Source organism: Salvelinus namaycush, chromosome 39 (genome assembly GCF_016432855.1).
Source record: "Salvelinus namaycush isolate Seneca chromosome 39, SaNama_1.0, whole genome shotgun sequence".
Classification (NCBI taxonomy): domain Eukaryota; kingdom Metazoa; phylum Chordata; class Actinopteri; order Salmoniformes; family Salmonidae; genus Salvelinus; species Salvelinus namaycush.
In genome coordinates, this window is record NC_052345.1 from 20,858,587 (window position 1) to 20,873,629 (window position 15,043).

Here is a 15,043-nt window from a genome sequence, read left to right on the forward strand (position 1 = left end):
AGTTGACTAGTAACAACAACTGGGACCTAAAAGACACCCACCATGAGACCCACTAAATCTGCCCAAGAAGAGGCAAACAAAAGAAAAACCCACACCAAATTTAAAGACAGGGAGCAACCCAAAAAGGTAGAGCAACTCAAGGTGTTAACTCTCCACATCTATCAAGACAACTGGAGCACTGGGCCAGAAACTCTTTTTAATTTTTTATTTTACCCCCTTTTCTCCCCAATTTTCGTGGTATCCAATTGCTAGTAATTACTATCTTGTCTCATCGCTACAACTCCCGTACGGGCTCGGGAGAGACGAAGGTCGAAAGCCATGCGTCCTCCGAAACACAACCCAACCAAGCCGCACTGCTTCTTAACACAGTGCGCCTCCAACCCGGAAGCCAGCTGCACCAATGTGTCGGAGGAAACACCGTGCACCTGGCTCCCTTGGTTAGCGCGCACTGCGCCCGGCCCGCCACAGGAGTCAAGGATATCCCTACCGGCCAAACCCTCCCTAACCCGGACGACGCGGCCGGATGCGACAGAGCCTGGGCGCGAACCCAGAGCCCTAGACCAGGAGGCCTGGCCAGACACTCTTAAATAGAACCTGGACCAGGTGAAACACCTTCCCACTAACGAGATGGACAAGCCAGCACAGGTGTAACACATACTGACTAACGAGGTGACATCAATCGGTGCGCCCTACGTGCTAACGAGCTAGACGTGCTAAAGTCCAACCTCAAAACATAAATGGATAAACCAAAGCCTGTAACAACTTCCCTCTTAAGACAACAAATATATCCTATATTTTTGTTGGACAAGTTTGCTCACCACCAACAGAAACCAACTTTCATTTCACATTATAATCTACTACAATGCTTCACCTTCACCAATATAAACATGGTGTCAACTTGCTGTCAACAAGAAAAAACACATTTCTAAATAATAATATACAATCGTATTATTTTTTTTACTCCTTTTTCTTTCTATAGAATCTTAAAACTCACTAGCTTCTAGAACTCTCATCTCCCCAAAACTCACTAGCTTCTAGAATTCTCGTCTTCCTAAAACTCACTAGCTTCTAGAACTCTCGTCCCCTTGGAACGAGCCCAAACAAAACTCATCTCCAATACAGAAAAACGCACTGGCTAAACGCAAAACACAAAACTTTTTGACTGCCCACCCTTGAGACAATCAGCAAGTTTTCCTTAAAACGGACATGTCTGGTTTCAAGAGGAAACTCCTGCAATATCCATAGTAACTTTCCACCTCACTGCGGCGCTTCTCTCTCTTTTCAGGGTTCACTCGATAGGCATGTTGTTGGATCGGGACACAGTCCCCAATGTCATGCTCTGGTACATTTGGGTTGGCACATCTGAGAATTAACCCTGATATTCTAAAAGAAGGGCAACAACGTCAATATAATTATACCTGAAAATTAAGAGGGAGATGAGGTTGCACGTCCTGTTTAAACTAACAGCTCAAAAACCACACGGAATCTGGGAGTAATGGGTACATCACTGGTTAGAGGACAATTTGTCGAAAACAGCTAGCTACATTTTGATTTAAGTGGGTCGCCAACGTGGTAAACAGCGTAACACAACTCTTTTTTGTTAAATCTCATAAATAGTACTCTTCCATTTCAGAGCCTGGATTTTTCCCCTGAGGCGAATATCCATATCATGTTGAAATCAATTGATAAGGGGGCAAACGTTTAGGCTTCTACATTGTGACTATTAAAATACTCCTAATACAATGTTAAAACATTCCACATTGTGACATTAATTCATTGAAATCATGAAACAACTCCTTCATGTATGTATTTTCTAATATTTGATCAGAGATCTTTTATCAGATTATCTCTGGTCACAGCTATGAGATTTCTCTCCTGTGTGTGTTCTCTGGTGTACTGTCAGATGGCCAGATTGACCAAAACGTTTCCCACATTGACCACAGATATCAGGTTTCTCTCCTGTGTGTGTTCTCTGGTGTAGATTAAGATTGCAAGATGCAGCAAAACTCTTCCCACATTGACCACAGCTATAAGGGTTCTCTCATGTGTGTGTTCTCTGGTGTAGAGTCAGATTGCTAGATGCAGCAAAACTCTTCCCACATTGACCACAGCTATAATTATTTCTATCCTGTGTGTGTTCTCTGGTGTTGAGTCAGCTGGCCTGATTGAACAAAACTCTTCCCACATTGACCACAGCTATAATGTTTCTCTCCTGTGTGTGTTCTCTGGTGTAGAGTCAGAGAGCCATATGTAGCAAATCTCTTCCCACATTGATCACAGCTATAAGGTTTCTCTCCTGTGTGTGTTCTCTGATGTAGAGTCAGAGAGCTAGATGTAGTAAAACTCTTCCCACATTGATCACAGCTATAAGGTTTCTCTCCTGTGTGTGTTCTCTGGTGTTGAGTCAGATGGCCAGATTGAACAAAACTCTTCCCACATTGACCACAGCTATAAGGTTTCTCTCCTGTGTGGATTCTCTGATGTATTTTAATGCCTGATGATGAGGTGAATCTCTTCCCACAATCAGAGCAGCAGTGAGTTCTCTTCCCTGTGGATCTCTGCGGGTGTTTCTTGAGGTGTTCTAATGTGGAGAGACTCTTCTCTGCCTTGTCAGCATCATGAGGTTGTTGAGGCTCCCCAGAGGATCCACGATAGTCCCGTCTCTCTCCTGTGTGAACAACAAAGTCAGACAGATGATTAAAGGCCCACAACAGCGGAAATCCACTGTAAAAGGTGATGCCAACATAGCCATGATGTTATACAACAATTGACGTCTGTAATGAATGTTACAATTATTTGACAATTGTCTTAAAATGAGCAAGAATACTCATATTTTGTCATGTTTTCACATTAGTAGTGAACTCGATGATTGTAGACTAGAAATAAGTTATTCATGTGGTTGAAACTCTAAGCAGTGTGCCAGACAACTTTTGGTCTCCAATATAGGCCCCTTTCTGTGTTTAATAAAATTGCTGCATGAAGGCGATGCACATGCAATTTAGTTGTAGAAACTCCTCCCCACTAATGAGGAAACCGATAGATATGGATGTAGTATATCTGGTAATGAACAAACCACTAGTTATGGATGTAGTATATCTGGTAATGAGGAAACCACTAGTTATGGATGTAGTATATCTGCCTGGAGCAAAAATGGTGAGCAAAGATTTTAGTTTTTCACAATGTATTCTGAATATTACAGCTCACTATCTATTCTGAATGTGAATGGGGGAAACCCTCTATTTACAGGTTGCTTATGAGTACATTTCACACTACTTTGGATTATAATTGTAAAGGCTCGTTTGAATGTCCTGCATAATATAATGTTTGTGTCATCATTGCAAATCAACCGCTTTGTACTTAAAACCTCTTGAGAATATAGGGGGTGCTGTTTCGACTTAGTGAAAATTGGTCTCCAAATTAAACTGCCTCGTACTCAATTCTTGCTCGTACAATATGCATATTATTATTACTATTGGATAGAAAACAATCTCTAGTTTCTAAAACCGTTTGAATTATGTCTGTGGGTGAACCAGAACTCTACCTGCAGCGAAATCCATGACAGGAACTGCGAAGGTCTGAAAATGAGGCTCTGTTCTCAGATCAGTTTAAAGCTCTGTATGTATCCTATGGGTCGACATGAACTGCACCCGCCTTCCCCTGGATGTCAGTAACCAATGAGAAGTGGAATGGAGTTTCTACGTAGTTCTCAGAGTTTATAAAAGGCCAAGGAACGAGGGGAGCTCTCTTTTCGACGTTCGTCATTGCGCAAAGCAGGACCTCAGGATGGCATTTTGAAACGCTCAGTTATCGACCTTAGATATATCCGTCTGTAATTTAATTCGATATAGGTGTTAGAAACATCATAACGAAGTTATTTTAAACCGAGTTATATCAGTTTATGCGAGTATATTGCTATTTTTGGAATTTCCTTAGTATTGCGTTTGGAGGATTTGGGCATGTTGTGGCCACATAGCTATTCTTAGCTGCTAATTCCGAAGTTGAAGACGACGTTTTACAACCAAGCAACGATTATTTTGGACAAGGGACCACTTGCACAAGATTCTGATGGAAGCTCGTCCAAAAGTAAGAGCTATTTATGATGTTATTCCGTATTTATGTGGAAAAATGTAAACGGATTTGTCCGCCATTATTGCGGCACTAGTCTGGCTGTAACGCACACTGTATGTCTAGTAACGTTAATTTTAAAAATCTAACTCAGCGGTTGCATTAATAACTAATGCATCTTTCATTTGATGTCCAACCTGTATTTTTTAGTCAAGTTTACGATTATTTATTGATTAGATTAGGTGCCTTTCCAAGATGGCGCCGGCCAGAATGCATGACCTGTTGCCACTGATCACATTGTATAACCACGATTTGTGCTGCTAAATATGCACATTTTCGAACAAAACCTATATGGATTGTGTAATATGATGTTACAGGACTGTCATCTGAAGAATTCTGAGAAGGTTAGTGAAAAATTAATTTATTTTGGTGGTGAATACGTTATCCCTGTGTTTGGCTGGAATCAATGCTGTTGTCTGGTTTGCTATTGTGGTAAGCTAATATAACGATATATTGTGTTTTCGCTGTAAAACACTTAGAAAATCTGAAATATTGTCTTGATTCACAAGATCTGTGTCTTTCAATTGCTGTACGCTGTGTATTTTTAAGAAATGTTTTATGATGAGTAATTAGCTAATACACTATGGTCTCTGTAGTTATTCTAGTCATTTTAGTGAGAGTTGTGATGGGGGCTGCAATTGTAAACTATGAGTTATACCTGAAATATGCACATTTTTCTAACAAAACATATGCTATACAATAAATATGTTATCAGACTGTCATCTGATGAAGTTTTTTCTTGGTTAGTGGCTATTTATATCTTTATTTGGTCGAATTGGTGATAGCTACTGATGGAGTGAAAATATGGTGGAGTAAGAAAAATTGTGTCTTTTGCTAACGTGGTTAGCTAATAGATTTACATATTGTGTCTTCCCTGTAAAACATTTTAAAAATCAGAAATGGTGGCTGGATTCACAAGAAGTGTATCTTTCATCTGGTGTCTTGGACTTGTGATTTAATGATATTTAGATGCTAGTATTTACTTGTGACGCTATGCTAGGCTATGCTAGTCAGCTTTTTTACTGGTGGGGGTGCTCCCGGATCCGGGATTGGGAGGAACTAGAAGTTAAAAAACACCAACCAGTAAAATGCTCTTTGGCTAGCTTTTCCATCAGCCTGACAATGAGGGTTTGTACACGGTTTGCCAATTTGGCCCATAACTTCACCTAACAATAACATAGACCTACTGTAGGACTCATAACTTCACCTAACAATATAGGAAAATAGCTCTGTGTGTTGTACAATAGCCTATCCATCAAGGAACAGTTCTCTACACATTATGACCAAAGTAGGGATGTTGGATCCAACGTGGAGCACGGCATAACGGTCTTAACCAGAGTAATGAATGAAGAAGCACTTTGGTTGTTGTTGCATGTCGTGATGTTTGCCATTTGACTGGCATTCAGAAAATTATTTCCTGGATCAGCTGATGATAGTTGAACATGTGACTGTAACTAAACAGCTACAGTATTAAGAATTATGTGTAATTATTGAAAAACCACATTAATAACAGTATCCATTTGGGTGTTGTCAAGAAAGTTACGATTTTATTTTTTATTTCACCTTTATTTAACCAGGTGGCCAGTTGAGAACAAGTTCTCATTTACAACTGCGACCTGGCCAAGATGAAGCAAAGCAGTGCGACAAAAAAACAATAGAGTTACACGTGGGATAAACAAACGTACAGTCAATAACACAATAGAAAAATCTATATGCAGTGTGTGCAAATGGAGTACGGAGGAAAGGCAATAAATAGGCCATAGTAGCAAAGTAATTACAATTTAGCAAATTAACACTGGAGTGATAGATGTGCAGATGATGATGAGCAAGTAGAAATACTGGTGTGCAAAAGAGCAAAAAAAGTAAATAAAAACATGGGGACGAGGTAGGCAGTTGGATGGGCTATTTACAGATGGGCTGTGTACAGCTGCAGCGATCGGTAAGCTGCTCAGATAGCTGATGCTTAAAGTTAGTGAGGGAGATATAAGTCTCCAACTTCAGCGATTTTTGCAATTCGTTCCAGTCATTGGCAGCAGAGAACTGGAAGGAAAGGCGGCCAAAGAGGTGTTGGCTTTGGGGATGACCAGTGAGATATACCTGCTGGAGCGCGTGCTATGGGAGGGTGTTGCTATGGTGACCAGTGATATGAGTTAAGGCGGAGCTTTACATAGCAAAGACTTATAGATGATCTGGAGCCAGTGGGTTTGGCGACGAATATGTAGCGAGGGCCAGCCGACGAGAGCATACAGGTCGCAGTGGTGGGTGGTATATGAGGCTTTGGTGACAAAACGGATGGCACTGTGATAGACTGCATCCAGTTTGCTGAGTAGAGAGTTGGAGGCTATTTTGTAAATGATATCGCCGAAGTCAAGGATCGGTAGGATAGTCAGTTTTACGAGGGTATGTTTGGCAGCGTGAGTGAAGGAAGCTTTGTTGCGAAATAGGAAGCCGATTCTAGATTTAATTTTGGATTGGAGATGCTTAATATGAGTCTGGAAGGAGAGTTAACAGTCTAACCAGACACTTAGGTATTTGTAGTTGTCCACATATTCTAAGTCAGAACCGTCCAGAGTAGTGATGCTAGTCGGGCGGGCAGCGATCGGTTGAAGAGCATGCATTTAGTTTTACTAGCGTTTAAGAGCAGTTGGAGGCCACAGAAGGAGTGTTGTATGGCATTGAAGCTCGTTTGGAGGATTGTTAACACAGTGTCCAAAGAAGGGCCAGATGTATACAGAATGGTGTCATCTGCGTAGAGGTGGATCAAGGAATCACCCGCAGCAAGAGTGACATCGTTGATATATACAGAGAAAAGAGTCGGCCTGAGAATTGAACCCTGTGGTAACCCCATAGAGACTGCCAGAGGTCCGGACAACAGGCCAGGTTGATGAAGACGGCTGCACAGTACTGTCTTTTATCGATGGCGGTTATGATATCGTTTAGTACCTTGAGCGTGGATGAGGTGCACCCGTGACCAGCTCGGAAACCGGATTGCACAGCGGAGAAGGTACGGTGGGATTCGAAATGGACAGTGATCTGTTTGTTAACTTGGCTTTCGAAGACTTTAGAAAGGCAGGACAGGATGGATATAGGTTTGTAACAGTTTGGGTCTAGAGTATCACCCCCTTTGAAGAGGGGGATGACTGTGGAAGCTTTCCAATCTTTAGGAATCTCGGACGATTCGAAAGAGAGGTTGAACAGACTAGTAATAGGGGTTGCAACAATGGCGGCGGATAATTTTAGAAAGAGGGTCCAGATTGTCTAGCCCAGTTGATTTGTACGGGTCCAGGTTTTGCAACTCTTTCAGAACATCAGCTATCTGGATTTGGGTGAAGGAGAAGCTGGGGAGGCTTGGGCAAGTAGCTGCGGGGGGTGTGGAGCTGTTGGCCCGGGGTTGGGGTAGCCAGGAGGAAAGCATGGCCAGCCTTAGAGAAATGCTTATTGAAATTCTCGATTATAGTGGATTTATCGGTGGTGACAGTGTTTCCTAGCCTCAGTGCAGTGGGCAGCTGGGAGGAGGTGCTCTTATTCTCCATGGACTTTACAGTGTCCCAAAACTTTTTGGATTTAGAGCTACAGGATGCAAATTTCTGTTTGAAAAAGCTAGCCTTTGCTTTCCTAACTGACTGTGTGTAATGGTTCCTGACTTCTCTGAAAAGTTGCATATCGCGGGGACTATTCGACGCTAGTGCAGTATGCCACAGGATGTATTTGTGCTGGTCGAGAGCAGTCAGGTCTGGAGTGAACCAAGGGCTATATCTGTTCTTAGTTCTACATTTTTTGAAGGGGCATGCTTATTTAAAGTGGTGAGGAAATTACTTTTAAAGAACAACCAGGCATCCTCTACTGATGGGATGAGGTCAATATCCTTCCAGGATACCCGGGCCAGGTCGATTAGAAAGGCCTACTGGCAGAAGTGTTTTAGGGAGCGTTTGACAGTGATGAGGGGTGGTCGTTTGACCGCGGACCCATAACGGATGCAGACAATGAGGCAGTGATCGCTGAGATCCTGATTGAAAACAGCAGAGGTGTATTTGGAGGGCAAGTTGGTCAGGATAATATCTATGAGGGCGCCCATGTTTACAGATTTACCTGGTTGTACCTGGTGGATTCCTTGATAATTTGTGTGAGATTGAGGGCATCTAGCTTGGATTGTAGGATGGCCGGGGTGTTAAGCATATCCCAGTTTAGGTCACCTAACAGAACGAACTCTGAAGATAGATGGGGTGTAACGGCTGTCTAATGCCTCCTCCTTGGATGAGGAGGAGGAGTAAGGGTCGGACCAAAACGCAGCGTTGTATGCAGACATAATGGATATTTATTAAAGAAAGACGAAACACGAAAACTCTTACACAAACTACAAAACAACAAACGACGTAGACAGACCTGAACTTGAGAACTTACATATAGACACGAAGAACGCACGAACAGGAAAGACTAGCCAAACGAACGAACAAACGAAACAGTCCCAGGTGGTGCAACAGACACAGACACAGGAACAATCACCCACAAACAAACAGTGAGAACAGCCTACCTTAATATGGTTCTCAATCAGAGGAAACGTCAAACACCTGCCTCTAATTGAGAACCATATCAGGCAACACATTTAACCCCACATAGAAACACATAACATAGACTACCCACCCAGCTCACGTCCTGACCAACGAAACAAAGTTAAACAAAGGAAAAATAAGGTCAGGAACGTGACAGTACCCCCCCCCCCCAAGATGCGGACTCCGGCCGCATAACTGAACCTCAAGGGGAGGGTCTGGGTGGGCATCTGTCCACGGTGGCGGCTCCGGCTCCGGACGTGGTCCCCACCCCACCATAGTCAATCCCGCTTCCGTAGCCTCCTCCAAATGGCCACCCTCCAAATTAACCCCACTGGATTAAGGGGCAGTACCGGACTAAGGGGCAACACCGGAATGAGGGGCAACACCGGAATGAGGGGCAGCTCCGGACTGAGGGGCAGCTCCGGACTGAGGGGCAGCACCGGGCTGGCTGGCTCTGGCGGATCCTGGCTGGCTGGCTCTGGCGGATCCTGGCTGGCTGGCTCTGGCTGCTCATGGCTGGCTGGCGGCTCTGGCTGCTCATGGCTGGCTGGCGGCTCTGGCTGCTCATGGCTGGCTGGCGGCTCTGGCTGCTCATGGCTGGCTGGCGGCTCTGGCTGCTCATGGCTGGCTGGCGGCTCTGGTTGCTCATGGCTGGCTGGCGGCTCTGGTTGCTCATGGCTGGCTGGCGGCTCTGGCTGCTCATGGCTGGCTGGCGGCTCTGGCTGCTCATGGCTGGCGGAAGGCTCTGGCTGCTCATGGCTGGCGGAAGGCTCTGGCTGCTCATGGCTGGCGGAAGGCTCTGGCTGCTCCTGTCTGGCGGAAGGCTCTGGCTGCTCCTGTCTGGCGGAAGGCTCTGGCTGCTCCTGTCTGGCGGAAGGCTCTGGCTGCTCCTGTCTGGCAGATGGCTCTGAAGGCTCATGACAGACGGGCGGCTTTGAAAGCTCAGTACAGACGGGCGGCTTTGCAGGCTCAGTACAGACGGGCAGTTCATGCGGCGCTTGGCAGACGGACAGCTCAGACGGCGTTGGGCAGACGGGCAGTTCAGGCGCCGTTGGGCAGACGGGCAGTTCAGGCGCCGCTGGGCAGACGGCAGACTCTGGCCGGCTGAGGCGCACGGTAGGCCTGGTGCGTGGTGCCGGAACTGGAGGTACCGGGCTAAGGACACGCACCTTCAGGCTAGTGCGGGGAGCAGCAACAGGACGCACAGGACTCTGGAGGCGCACAGGAGGTTTAGTGCGTGGTGTAGGCACTGGTGGTAATGGGCAGGAGACACGCACCATAGGGCTAGTGCGTGGAGGAGGAACAGGGCTCTGGAGACGCACAGGAGGCTTGGTGCGTGGTGCCGGCACTGGTGGTACTGGGCTGGGGCGGGGACGTGGCGCCGGATATACCGGACCATGCAGGCGTACTGGCTCCCTTGAGCACTGAGCCTGCCCAACCTTACCTGGTTGTATGCTCCCCGTCGCCCGACCAGTGCGGGGAGGTGGAATAACCCGCACTGGGCTGTGTATGCGAACCGGGGACACCATGCGTAAGGCTGGTGCCATGTATGCCGGCCCGAGGAGACGCAATGGTGGCCAGATGCGTTGGGCCGGCTTCATGACATCCGGCTCAATACTCAATCTAGCCCTGCCAGTGCGGGGAGGTGGAATAACCCGCACCGGGCTATGCACACGTACAGGAGACACCGTGCGCTCTACCGCATAACACGGTGTCTGCCCATACTCTCGCTCTCCACGGTAAGCTCGGGGAGTTGGCGCAGGTCTCCTACCTGACTTCGCCACACTCCCTTGTAGCCCCCCCCCCCCAATAAATGTTTGGGCTTGACTCACAGGTTTCCAGCCTCGCTTCCGTGCTGCCTCCTCATACCACCGCCTCTCGGCTTTAGCTGCCTCCAGCTCTTCACGAGGGCGGCGATATTCTCCTGGCTGTGCCCATGGACCTTTTCCGTCCAATATTTCCTCCCATGTCCATGAATCCTGCAATCGCTGTTGCTTTCTCCCACGCCGCTTGGTCCTTTGTTGGTGGGTGATTCTATAACGGCTGTCTAATGCCTCCTCCTCGGATGAGGAGGAGGAGTAAGGGTCGGACCAAAACGCAGCGTTGTATGCAGACATAATGGATATTTATTAAAGAAAGACGAAACACGAAAACTCTTACACAAACTACAAAACAACAAACGACGTAGACAGACCTGAACTTGAGAACTTACATATAGACACGAAGAACGCACGAACAGGAAAGACTAGCCAAACGAACGAACAAACGAAACAGTCCCAGGTGGTGCAACAGACACAGACACAGGAACAATCACCACCAAAAACAAACAGTGAGAACAGCCTACCTTAATATGGTTCTCCATCAGAGGAAACGTCAAACACCTACCTCTAATTGAGAACCATATCAGGCAACACATTTAACCCCACATAGAAACACATAACATAGACTACCCACCCAGCTCACGTCCTGACCAACTAAACAAAGTTAAACAAAGGAAAAATAAGGTCAGGAACGTGACATGGGGGGCAATCGATTCACATATGGTGTCCAGGGCACAGCTTGGAGCTGAGGGGGGTCTGTAACAGGTGGCAACAGTGAGAGACGTATTTCTGGAGAGATGAATTAAAAAAATTAGAAGCTCGAACTGTTTGGGCATAGACCTGGAAAGTATGACAGAACTATGCAGGCCATCTCTGCAGTAGATTGCAACTCCTCCCCCTTTGGCAGTTCTATCTTGACGGGTTGTAGTTGGGGATGGAAATGTCAGAATTTTTGGTGGCCTTCCGAATCCAGGATTCAGACACGGCAAGGACATCAAGGTTGCTAAAGCAGTGAGTAAAACAAATTTAGGGAGGAGGCTTCTGATGTTAACATGCATGAAACCAAGGATTTTATGGTTACAGAAGTCAACAAATGAGAGCGCCTGGGGACACATAGGGCCTGGGTTAACCTCTACATCACCAGAGGAACAGAGGAGTAGGATGAGGGTACGGCTATCAGAACTGGTCGTCTAGTGCGTTGTGAACGGAGAATAAAAGGAGCAGATTTCTGGGCGTGGTAGGATATTTTCAAGGCATAATGTACAGACAGGGGTATAGTAGGGTGTGGGTACAGTGTATGTAAACCTAGGCATTGAGTGACAATAAGAGAGGTTGCATCTCTGGAGGCACTAGTTATGATAGGTGAGGTCACCGCATGTGTGGGAGGTGGCACAAAAGAGCTCTCTGAGGCATGTTGAGTGGGACTAGGGGCTCTGCAGTAAAATAAAACAATGATAACTACCCTAAACAGTATACAAGGCATATTTACATTAGAGGGAGACATAAAGTGAGGCATAACGCAATCACAGGTGTTGATTGGGAGAGCTAGCTAAGACAACAACGGGTAAGACAACAACAGTTAATCAGCTAAGACAACAACAACTGGTAAAATGGCGATGAATGGGCAGAGAGGGTCAGTTAACCTCTAATTCCTCCCAATCCCGGATCCGGGAGCACCCCCATCAGTAAAAAAGCTGACTAGCATAGCCTAGCATAGCGTCACAAGTAAATACTAGCATCTAAATATCATTAAATCACAAGTCCAAGACACCAGATGAAAGATACACATCTTGTGAATCCAGCCATCATTTCTGATTTTTAAAATGTTTTACAGGGAAGACACAATATGTAAATCTATTAGCTAACCACGTTAGCAAAAGACACCACTTTTTTTACTCCACCATTTTTTTACTGCATCAGTAGCTATCACAAATTCGACCAAATAAAGATATAAATAGCCACTAACCAAGAAACAACTTCATCAGATGACAGTCTGATAACATATTTATTGTATAGCATATGTTTTGTTAGAAAAATGTGCATATTTCAGGTATAAATCATAGTTTACCATTGCAGCCACCATCACAACTCTCACCAAAGCGACTAGAATAACTACAGAGAGCAACATGAATTACCTAAATACTCATCATAAAACATTTCTGAAAAATACACAGCGTACAGCAAATGAAAGACAAACATCTTGTGAATCCAGACAATATTTCAGATTTTTTAAGTGTTTTACAGCGAAAACACAATATAGCATTATATTAGCTTACCACAATAGCCAGAAACACAACACCATTTACCAGCAGCAAAGGTTAGCGATCGTAACAAGCAAGCAAAAGATATATAATTTTTGACTAACCTTCATAAACTTCCTCAGATGACAGTCCTGTAACATCATATTACACAATGCATATAGGGTTTGTTCGAAAATGTGCATATGTAGCGGCACAAATCGTGGTTATACAATGTGAGTAGTGGCCAAACTTCAAGCAATCTGTCCGGCGCCATCTTGGAGAGGCACCTAATCTAATCGATAGCTATTCATAAACTTGACTAAAAAATACAGGTTGGACAGCAAATGAAAGATACATTAGTTCTTAATGCAACCGCTGTGTTAGATTTTTAAAATTAACGTTACTGCGCATACAGCGTGCGCTAAAGCGAGACCGCACCGAAATTCATGGCGGAATTATTGTTTAACATTTGTCAACATAAATACGAATTAACAGCATAAAGACTTCTTACTATTTGACGAGCGTCCATCAGAATCTTGGGCAAGGTGTCCTTTCTCCAGAACAATCGTCTTTTGGTTGAAAGATGTCCTCTTCTCCTGTAGAAATAGCAGCTAACGCTAGCCATGTGCCGGAGAGGTGTCCAACTAGCGATAGCGTGTGACAAAGAAATTCCAGAAAATCGCAATAAACTGATATAAACTGCTATAAGTCGGTTTAAATTAACTACCTTATGAAGTTTTTAAGACAAAAATCAAATTAAATCAGAGCCGGAGATATAGAACTGCTAAAACGAAAGCTTTTCAGGACGCCATTGTGATGTCCCTCCTGCGCCAGGCGCCCCGTTGAAAAGAACGGACCTTCCGTTCCAAAAGCTTTTATAGTGCCCCAGATGGTGCAATCCACTCCATTCAAATTCTCACCGCTTACTGACATCTAGAGGAAGGCGTATGCAGTGCATGTAGCCCCATATCTTACATGGGAATTTATAAACTGATCCTAGAACAGAGACCTCGATTTCAGAAATCTCACTCCTTGACAGGAAGTGTGCTGCAGAATGAGTTCTGTTTCACTCAGAGAAATAATTCAAACGGTTTTAGAAACTAGAGAGTGTTTTCTATCCAATTGTAATAATAATATGCATATTGTACGAGCAAAAATTTAGTACGAGGCAGTTTAATTTGGGAACGAATTTTTACAAAGTCGAAATGGCGCCCCCCTATTGACAAGAAGTTCACACAGGGCCTGAGGTCGAGGCTGGGGCCGACAGATAAACAAAACAAACAAAATGGAGTACCGTGATTAATGAACAGTCCAGCAGGCATCAGCTATGTAGCCAAGTGATCATAGGCTCCAGTGAACAGCAATATATGAAACAGGGAAGCCGATATGGTAGTCGTTACTACACTGGCAGGGAGATGCCAATGACGCTACTGTGACGTAAAATATATATTATAATGTTCAGACAAAAAGTTAGTGTAGGAAGCATAAGTTTTTACTCACCAGTGAAACAACACAGTGTGGTTAAATGCTTAATAGTAACTTAGTTGTAGTCACGATCTGGTTCCCTATAAGCACAACCAGTTATGTTTTTGAATTATCACATATGTATTAATTTATTTCGGGATTCTGGGTAATCCACAGCAGATTTATGGAGAATTGCTGTGGGTGTGTTGACTATAATAGTATTATAGTATACTATAATAGTATACTATTATAGTATACTTTTACATCGTACATTAGCAATTTATGTTTTAGCAACTACTGTTGTTGGTTTGGCGTCAAATAAGCCTCTTTATATGTTATTTGCCGAATCTCAGTTTTCCATGTGGGTTTTATGCTAAAGTTCCCTCTTTCAAGTTGGTATCTAACTGGAAAATCTTCTTTAGGAGTGCTATTTTTACCCTGTCGACTACTGATCATTCATCCACACTGTGTGTCCCATCAATGCAGGTAATTTATGACAAATGTATAAAGTATATGTTTTATAAACTCATGAACACCAGCCAGTTTATTAGCCCGGTTTTGTTAGTTTAGGTGTATTATACTTCTTCGCCACCAGAGGGGGACATTTAGTCATTTTCCAGGTTAATTTGATATATTTTGATAGTAAAATGGATGACAGTTTATTCTGATGTAGTGAATATGAGACACATGGAAACAATGTATTTATTTATTATAGTAAATTATGAATTAGTAGGAATTGTTAAATCCACTATACGATCACAATGACTTTGATAGACATTTCAATAGTTTTTTTGTTAGTATATTATAGGGCAGATTAATGTAGAATTGCTGTGGGAGTGCTATT

General features: G+C 44.2%; 1 pseudogene; it reads right to left on the minus strand.

The window, feature by feature from the left end:
• Positions 1–1,954: 1,954 nt before the first annotated feature.
• The window catches only part of LOC120032754, a 77,489-nt pseudogene continuing 64,400 nt past the window's right edge, over positions 1,955–15,043 (minus strand).